This window comes from Odocoileus virginianus, chromosome 24 (assembly GCF_023699985.2).
Source record: "Odocoileus virginianus isolate 20LAN1187 ecotype Illinois chromosome 24, Ovbor_1.2, whole genome shotgun sequence".
NCBI lineage: Eukaryota > Metazoa > Chordata > Mammalia > Artiodactyla > Cervidae > Odocoileus > Odocoileus virginianus.
This window is the reverse complement of record NC_069697.1, coordinates 50971313-50981088: the sequence shown is the minus strand read 5'-3', so window position 1 is coordinate 50981088 and position 9776 is coordinate 50971313. Positions and strand designations below refer to the sequence as shown.

At 39.4% G+C, this 9776-nt stretch overlaps 1 long non-coding RNA gene across 1 annotated transcript; it reads right to left on the bottom strand.

Moving 5' to 3' along the window:
- Positions 1-635: 635 nt before the first annotated feature.
- On the bottom strand, positions 636-9708 carry LOC110124783 (uncharacterized). Its single transcript, XR_002309885.2, has 4 exons — positions 9431-9708; positions 8142-8220; positions 5723-5913; positions 636-857 (listed from the first exon to the last, which is right to left on the bottom strand). It is a non-coding gene; the product is annotated as an uncharacterized lncRNA (long non-coding RNA).
- Between the last annotated feature and the right edge of the window lie 68 nt (positions 9709-9776).

Here is a 9776-nt window from a genome sequence, read left to right as displayed (position 1 = left end):
AAAATTTGAGCAGAGATTACTAGAGATTATCCCAATTATATGCCAACAAATATATACTGAAAACCTGGCTTCAATTTTTGCATTTAATCATAAATCCACTTGGAATTTGTTCTGGGATGATGAATAAGGTAAAAATCTAATGATTTTTCTAGCTCATTATCCTTACTTTATTGAACTAATCTTTTCTTGATTTACCATATTTTAAGTATGGGGAATACTCCTATATTTACTCAGGCTTTGAATTCTGTTCCATGACTGTTTATTCTTACTCTATTACCATCCTATATTTATTATTTTTGTTTTATATTTTAATATCTGATTATACAATTTCCTTTATGAATCCCCCCCCTGTGTTCTTGGTATTTATAGTTGTTCCCCCTCTGAGTGAATTTTGAAGTAATTTTGCTTATTTCTAAAATTAAAAAAAGAAATAGCTCTTAAAATGCTATTGGGATTTAAAATTGGTATTGTATTAAATTTGTGGATGATTTTGTGAAAAATATAGAATATCTTATAGAGTACATTATAGAATAACATTTAAAATAGGGTACAGAATCAAAAAGTAACATTACTTTAATGATGTATACCTGTATTAGGGTGCTTTGAGTAGTAAATGATGAACATCCAGATAAAACTCAAGTTTAAGCATAAAAGAGCATTTATTGGCTCATTTAACTAGTGAGTTCAGTGGTAAAGCTAGTCTTTAGGCATGTCTGGATCCCTGGGCTCAAATAACTTCACCAGGATTTGTTTTCTGTCTCCCGGGTTGGTTGGCTTTTTTAGTTTCAGTTTTAGGCAAGCCTCCAAGTGGTAACAAAGGTGGTTTGTCTCTTCCAGGCTTATATGGGCTTCAGCACCTGCAACAGCAGAAGAGAGTCTTTTTTCCCTACTGTGTCGGTAAAAGTATTGGTGATGGTTGTTATTGGTCAGAACTGGATTAAATACTCACGGGGCCAGGGCGGGGAATTAGTACTCAGCCTCACTTAAACCAGCCAGGCTACAACTGGGGAGGGGTGGTTCCTTGAAACGAAAAGATGAGGCATAACCACAGATGTAGGAGGTTTTGGTATTACAATACCCATTGATTTATATGAGGATATTAAAGAAATACTACTAAATTGAAGTTCTAATATTATTTTTCAGCATACCAAAAGTTACTCTGAGGATATAAAAGTGGAAAGAAACCAGGGAATGGAATAGGAAAATATGGTGAGGGATTAAAAAAATTACCTTTGTTATTAAATAATATTTGTTAGAATTTATAATGCTGATTGTTGACAAATGACTCATCTCCCCTTTCTTGATCTCATTACTGTTTAGATCCTCCAACATTTTGCTTCATATAATTATCCTTTTTCCAACATAATCCTCTCCTTCTCTTCTAGTTTCTTTCTTTTTCCCCTGCTCCAAAGTAACTACATTTCCTACCTCCATAAACAAAGCTGACTAATTCTACTGGTCTTTTAAGCTCCTCTCCTTATATTCCTTGGTCAACTATAAATAAATTGTTTAGTTGAAAGTCATGAATGATTTCTTTAATCACCAAATCCAATGGGTTTAGATCCTTTTCCTTGATGGCCTAGTGTCTCTGCAGTATTTGGACTACCTTTCTTTCTTGAAGCATGAATTCATAGTTTCTATAAACTTTCTCTCCTGATGCTCCTTTTATCTTTCTGAGACTTCTTCTTAGTTACTTGGTTGTTTTCTTCATGTGTGGATGATTCTCTAGGTTTTTGGTTTCTCTGTTCACTGTCTTGGCAGTCTCAAACACTTCACTATTTTCTAAAGAAAGGATGAGCCTTTCTATTTTGCTGCTTCAGATCAGTTCCTCCCCAAATCTTCATGATCCAATCCTAACCATCCATTATCAAAGCCTGGGTTAACTTCTTCTAAAACAGATTTTCTCTCCTGAATCTCTTGGTGGTACTTTTTTTTTTTAAATGGCACTACTTTTCAAACTACTTTTTTTCAACTTTTCAAACTTTTTTTTCAAACTACTTTAATTGGAAGGACTGATGCTGAAACGCCAACACTTTGGCCACCTGATGTGAAGAACTGACTCATTAGAAAAGACCCTGATGCTGGGAAAGATGGAAGGCGGGAGGAGAAGGGGACAACAGAGAATGATATGGTTGGATGGCGTCACCAACTCAATGGACACGAGTTTGAGTAAACTCTGAGAGTTGGTGATGGACAGGGAGGCCTGACATGTTGCGGTCCATGGGGTCGCAAAGAGTTGGACACGACTGAGCGACTGAACTGAACTTTTCAAACATGGATTAGTTACTTCTGTATAAGCCCTGTCTTACTTTCTGGCCTATAAGCTTCTTTGAGAACATTTTTGAATTCAACCCTGCATCTCTTTAACTGTGAGACACATTGTTTTGTATTTATTTATTTGTTTATTCAACATACATTAAGACACCTACTATCTAGACACTGTGCTAGGCAGTGAAGAATACATTTGTGGTTTCTACTCTCATAGGATTTTAGTCTCATGAAATAACAAATACATACTGTGACATAGATTTAATGAAACTTTGAGAGAGTGATTCTTGCATCTTGAACTCCTCTTTCATCTTCTCTCCCCAAACTACTGTCCTACACTTCCTGCACCCTTTCCCTGATAATCTCATAGCTTTCTCAAACTCAAAAGCTGAATTTGATTCATGTGCTGTGGACACCTATACATGAGAAATTTGTCCAGTGTTAAAAAAAAAAACAAAACTCACAAACACCTTCTGTCTCTAAACCTTCTGCTGATTTTAGTGTTTACATTAATGTGTACCACCTCCTCTTCATTACCCAGGGGGAAATCTTGGTATTCTCTTTGATTTCTTCCTCTTTCTTCATACTTAATTATATTCATTCAGACACTAATCATTCTTGTTAGGCCTTTTTTTTAATCTATAAGAGATTGAAAGTTAGTATTTAGTCAGTAGAGATGTTTTGTTTGGTCTGCATAATATTTTTGAAAGAAAAGTGAAAGCAAAAGTCTCTCAATCATGTCCGACTCTTTGCGACTCCAAGAACTCTACAGTCCATGGAATTCTCCAGGTCAGAATACTGGGGTGGGTAGCTGTTCCCTTCTTCAGGGGATCCTCCCCGCCCAGGGATTGAACACAGGTCTCTTGCATTGCAGGCAGATTCTTTATCGTCTGAGCCACCAGGCAAATACGATATTCTTGTTTCTCTTGAAAAGTTGGAAGATCAGGCAACACTGGCTCCTCATTCATGGAAGAATGACTGGAGTTTTAGATGGGACATCTGAAATACTACTCTAGTCTCTGTTGCTGTTCAGTCCTAAGTTGTGTCCGATTCTTTGTGGCCCCATTGACTATAGCACTCCCGGCTCCTCTGTTCTCCACTATCTCTCAGAGTTCGCTCACTTTCGTGTCCATTGAGTCAGTGATGCGATCTAACCGTTTTATGCTCCGCTGCCCCCTTTTCCTTTTGCCTTCAGTCTCTCCCAGCATCAGGGTCTTTTTCAATACGTTGGCTCTTCACATCAGGTGGCCAAAGTATTGGAGCTTCAGCAACAGCCCTTCCAATGAGTATTCAGGATGGTTCCTTTAGGATTGACTCCATCAATCTCTACCACTTCTTATTTTTATTACATTCAGTTCATTTCGTCATTTATGAAACATTCTTCTCATGGCTCAGTGGTGAAGAATCCATCTGCAGTACAAGAGACGTGGGTTTGATCCCTGGGTCAGGAAGATCCCCTGGAGAAGGAAACAGGAGCCCACTCTAGTATCTTGCCAGGAAAATCCTGGCAGCCTACACAGTCCATTGGGTCACAAAGAATCAGACTCAACTGAGTGACTGAGCACGCATGCAGCACTTCATCCTTGGTTGAGGCATTTGAATTTGTAATCCTTGGCCTGTAAGATCACAGAATGTCAGTACAGGAAGAGATATTAAAAGATCATCCTATGTAATACCCTCTTCCACCTTCTATCCTGTAAGGGATGGAGAAATTGAGGTCCAAAGAACTTAACATCACCTGACCAATTTTATACAACTGTATAGAACTTAGTCTCACAGGGTTCTAGTATATGCCATTAGACCCCTTCCTCACTTTGGGGAAAATCCACAAGCTGGACCCATTGTCCCCCAAATCTCCCACTCAGGGCCCTCCCATAGCATTTTCAGATTTGAAACCTCTGTGCTTACAACTCTTGCTTTATCAGGCTCTGAGGCCCAAGACCTTTGTAAGGTATCTCCTGAGTGAGGCCACTTTCCTGTGAGGTTTTTGAAGGTTATGAATCTTAAAAATCTATCCTCAGTCTTTCTTGCTTTATTCTCTAGTGCTTACCTGCATATATCTCATATTCCTGTGTGTGTGTGTGTGTGTGTGTGTTTTCTGAAACATACCCTATTCTTTCCAATCTTTTTGATTTAGTGCTATTCTTTCCTACTTAGGTTATCCTTCCCTAGTCTCTGCCTGCCTGATATAACTTTTTCCATCCTCTAAAGTCTACCTGCATCCTTGAAGTGCAGTAGTTAAGGTGGTTTGCATGAGACAGACTTGATTTGAAATCTAGGCTTTGTCCTTTACCAGCCAGGTGACCTAGGACAGTTTATTTCTGTAAGCCTCTTTCCTTGTCTGTTAAACCACCACGTGGTTAGAACTACATTCTGCTTTCATAACCCACTTTTCTTTCTTATATATATATCTTTCCTTATCATTAAATAGTCTTCTACATTGTCATTTTAAATGGTTCAAAGCATCCCATAATTGTGTATCAGGCTAATCAAACTGCAGCTCTACACACCCTTCCTAGAAAACCTGCAAATGTTCTTAAAATTGATATGAGTGAACGTCTCTTATCTGCATTCATGTTATCCATGTCTAACAATATCTAACCTGTATTTTTTGGTGGAGAAACTGAAATGAACCCCACCCAGCTTAACATACATGAGTAGTTTTGATTATTTCCTTTTGAAAACATCCTAGAAGTATACTTGTTTGTTGTGTTGGTCACTCAGTTATGTGTGACTCTTTGCCATCTCATGGACTGACTGTAGCCGCCAGGCTCCTCTGTCCATGGGGATTCTCCGGGTAAGAACACTGGAGTGGATTGCCATGCCCTCCTCCAGGGGATCTTCCCAACCGAGGGATAGAATCCAAGTGTCCTGCATTGCAGGCAGATTCTTTACCATCTGAGCCACCAGGGAAGCCCATACCTGTTTAGTCAAAGCATTTAAGAATTTTGATACCTATTTCTAAAATGCCTGGGAAGGGGGAGATGTACCAATTTCTATCCCCATCTGCAATCTTGTTTTATTGAACAGCTGCCCAATACCTATACTATTTGCTTTTTAATCTTTGCCAATTCAGTAGGCATTTAATATGCCATTTATGTTTTTAAGTAATGTGGATGAACATACCTATTTATTGGCCACTTGTACATATTTAGCTTGGTACAAAAGTAATTGTGGTTTTTGCATTGTTGAACTTTGCCATTTAATATTGAAATAATTCTTAAATGTGGTTATGTTATACATCATTTTAATGCACATTTCTCACTTTGTTTTTTTCTTGCTAATGACATTACTTGCTGTTTATTTTATATTTATTTTAGACTAGGGAAATGATGTTAGACAGAAAGCAAATTTGAGCTATTTTCTTATTCGGATTCAAAATGGGTCACAAAGCAGTGGAGACAGCTTTCAACATCAACAACATATTTGGTCCAGCAACTGCTAACGAACTTACAATGCAGGGGTAGTTCAAGAAGTTTGGCAAAGGAGACAAGAGCCTTGAAGATGAGTTCAGTGGCCGGTCATCAGAAGTTGACAAAGACCAATTGAGAACAATCATCGGAGCTGATCCTCTTATAATTACATGAGAAGTTGCTGAAGAACTCATTGTTGACCATTTTATGGTCATTTGGCATTTGAAGCAAACTGGAAAAGTGAAAAAGCTTGATAAGTGGGTGCCTCATAAGCTGACTGCAAAAAAAAAAAAATCGTCATTTTGAAGTGTTGTCTTCTCTTATTCTGCACAACAATGAACCATTTCTCGATTGTACTGTGATGTGTGATGAAAAATGAGTTGTATACAACTGGTGACAACCAGCTCAGTGGTTGGGCTAAGAAGCAGCTCCAAAGCACTTCCTAAAGCCAAACTTGCACCAAAGAAAGGTTATGGTCACTGTTTGGTGGTCTGCTGCTGGTCTGACCCACTACAGCTTTCTGAGTCCCAGAGAACCCGTAAAATCTGAGAAGTATGCTCAGCAAATTGATGAGATGCACCAAAAACTGCAATGCCTGGCATTGGTCAACAGAATGGGCCCAATTTTTCTCCAAATAACAGCTGCCTACATGTTGCACAACCAATGCTTCAAAAGTTGAATGAGCTGGGCTAAGTTTTGCCTCATCTGCCATATTCACTTGACCTCTTGCCAACTGACTACCACTTCTTTAAGTATTTCAACAATTTTTTAAATAGGGAAAACGCTTCCACAAGCTGCAGGAGGCAGAAAATGTAAAGAGTTCAGGCATGGATTTTTATGCTATGGGAATTAACAAACTTATTTCTCATTGGCAAAATGTGTTGATTATAATGGTTCCTATTTTGACTAGTAAAGATGTGTTTGAGCCTAGTTACAATGATTTAAAATTCACTGTCCAGACCACAATTACCTTTACATCAACCTAATATATATTTACAACAGACTGGTTCCAAATAGTTCCCTATTTGGAGGAGTTCGTCAAGGCTGTATATTGTCACCCTGCTTATTTAACTTATATGCAGAGTACATCATGAGAAATGCTGGGCTGGATGAAGCACAAGCTGGAATGAAGATTGCCGGGAGAAATATCAATAACCTCAGATATGCAGATGACACCACCCTCATGGCAGAAAGTGAAGAAGAGCCTCATGATGAAAGTGAAAGAAGAGAGTGAAAAAGTTGGCTTAAAACTCAACATTCAAAAAACTAAGATCACGGCATCTGGTTCTATCAATTCATGGCAAACAGATGGGGGAAACAGTGGCTGACTTTATTTTTTGGGGCTCCAAAATCACTGCAGATGGTGACTGCAGCCATGAAATTAAAAGATGCTTGCTCCTCGGAAGAAAAGTTATGACCAACCAATACAGGGTATTAAAAAGCAGAGACATTACTTTGCCAACAAAGGTCTATCTAGTCAAAGCTATGGTTTTTCCAGTAGTCATGTATGGATGTGAGAGTTGGACTATCAAGAAAGCTGAGCACAGAAGAATTGATGCTTTTGAACTGTAGTGTAGGAGAAGACTCTTGAGAGCCCCTTGGACAGCAAGGAGATCCAACCAGTCCATCCTAAAGGAAATCAGTCCTGAATATTCATTGGAAGGACTGATGCTGAACCTGAAACTCCGAGTACTTTGGCCACCTGATGAAGAACTGGCTCATTTGAAAATACCCTGACGCTGGGAAAGATTGAAGGCAGGAGGAGAAGGGTACGACAGAGGATGAGGTGGCTGGATGGCATCACCAACTCGATGGACATGAGTTTGGGTAAACTCCGGGAGTTGGTGATGGACAGGGAGGCCTGGTGCGCTGCAGTCCATGGGATCACAAAGAGTTGGACATGACTGAGCGACTAAACTGAACTAAACTGAACATATCTTTGGGCTTCCCAGGTGGTGCCAGTGGCAAAGAACCTGCCTGCCAATTCAGGAGTTTGATCCCTGGTTTGGGAAGATCCCCTGGAAGAGGGCATGGCAACCCACTCCAGTATTCTTGCCTGGGGAATCCCATGGACCAAGTTGCTTGGCAGGCTATGGCACATAGGGTTGTAAAGAGTCAGACAAGACGGATGTGACTCAGCACACACATGCACACAATATACCTTTTTGACAGATTTTTGTTATTTTTTTTTTGCCAATTTTCAATAGTTTAAAAATTATTATTATCCATACCCACTTTGACATCCTCCTTCCTAGTTCAGTCTCCTATCTGTGTAACTGATCTATGGATCTCATTCCCTTCTATTTCTTTAGGTAATCATTCGATCAGTTAGTTATCCTCTTTCCTGGCAGTATTTTTACCACTCTTTAATCTTACACTATTAACATCACCAAGTCTCTTCTCCTTACAGAGAAACTCTAACATTTTTCTTTCACTTGCCTTTCTGCTTTGACTACTGACCTTTCTCCTTTACCTTACAGCCAAACTTCTTCGAAGAATTGTTTTCACATGCTACGTCCACTTCATCTGTTTCAACTCACTACAAACAGATTTACATTTTCAGTGCCATCTTTACTGTTAAGATTTTAATAACAGAATTATATTATATACCTGTGAAAAAAGCAGGACATAAAATGGTTTCTCCAAATATACTCAACTATGTGACTCAGACGGTAAAGCATCTTCCTGTAGTGCGGGAGACCCGGATTCGATCCCTGGGTTGGGAAGATCCCCTGGAGAAGGAAATGGCAACCCACTCCAGTATTCTTGCCTGGAAAATTCCATGGACTGAGGAGCCTGGTAGGCTACAGTCCATGGGGTCGCAAAGAGTCGGACACGACTGAGCGACTTCACAGGTCACAGGTCATGCCAAAAATATTCATGTAGAGAAAAAAACTTACATGTAATACATGAAAATTTTAAGTTACTTCTGATGACTGGTAAGTTTTCTTTTTTAAAAAAAGTCAATTATTTATTTGTTATTTCAGTGGCCACTCATTTATTTCATTTTAGTTCACATTCCTTTAGACTCTAGCTAACATAGTTCACATTTATCCAGCAAATATGTTGAGAACCAAATGAGCCAGAGCATCAAAGAAATTGAGATGAATATAAAATATGCTCTGCTCACAGGAAGGCCTCTAAAGCTGGAAGACCAGATGTCTCTAATCACAACTACTATCATAAATATTCAAAAGTTCATAAAGAAGAGTATTTTCTGTCTTGAATGAGAGCTGGACAAATGTCTCAGGGAAGGACATAATAACTAAATGAGGATTCGAACAAAGAAAATCAAAGCAAGGAAGATCATTTTTACCATTTACAAAGGGAGGAGACTTGAAAAAGCACACTATTGCAGAAGTTTAAAGTTAGCTGGAACATAAAGGCAGGAATTGAGCATGGAGGAGGAGGAGGGTGGTAATTAATATCCCTTTGTGGCCAGGATTACACTCTGATCGCTAATACAAGTGATTAATCCCACACTTTCTATTTTCTGCACAACGCATGGGAAAAAATATTCATATTGTTTACTTTCCTAACGGAATTAAACAATTCCCTTTTGGAAAAGTAACATTTCTCTTCATCTAAAATCCTTATGCCCTTAGCACATCTCAATGGGCAGTCTACAGTTTGTGTGTGAATTTTAAGTTCTTAATTTGTGGTCCCCCAAAATGTTCTCAGTTTTATAAACAAGAATTAACGTTGGTATTAGAACACATTACAGTGCTAATTACAAATTCTCAGCTTACATTTTCTAAGAAGGGGCAGAAAAGTAAAGAAATTTTAGTCAAAGAGCCGCAGGGCCACTTCATTTGGCTGAAAGGCTCAAAGAACAAGCGGGCGTGACCCAGATTCCCAGAGCAGGCTCTCAGCCTGCCGGCACGACTAGATAACCTGGCAGGGCAACTGCCTCTTCAAAGGGCCGTCCTTCCCTCTTCGCTCTTTCCAAATGATCATGAGCGTCTCAGACTCCCCGGCTAAAGGCGCCCAGCCATTGGTAACCGTCGAGCGCCTCCGGTTTCCCTGGTAACAGCCAGCCACACAAACCGGGCTCGCGTAAGGCTTCCCAGAATGCCGCGCGCCTCTCAAATTCAC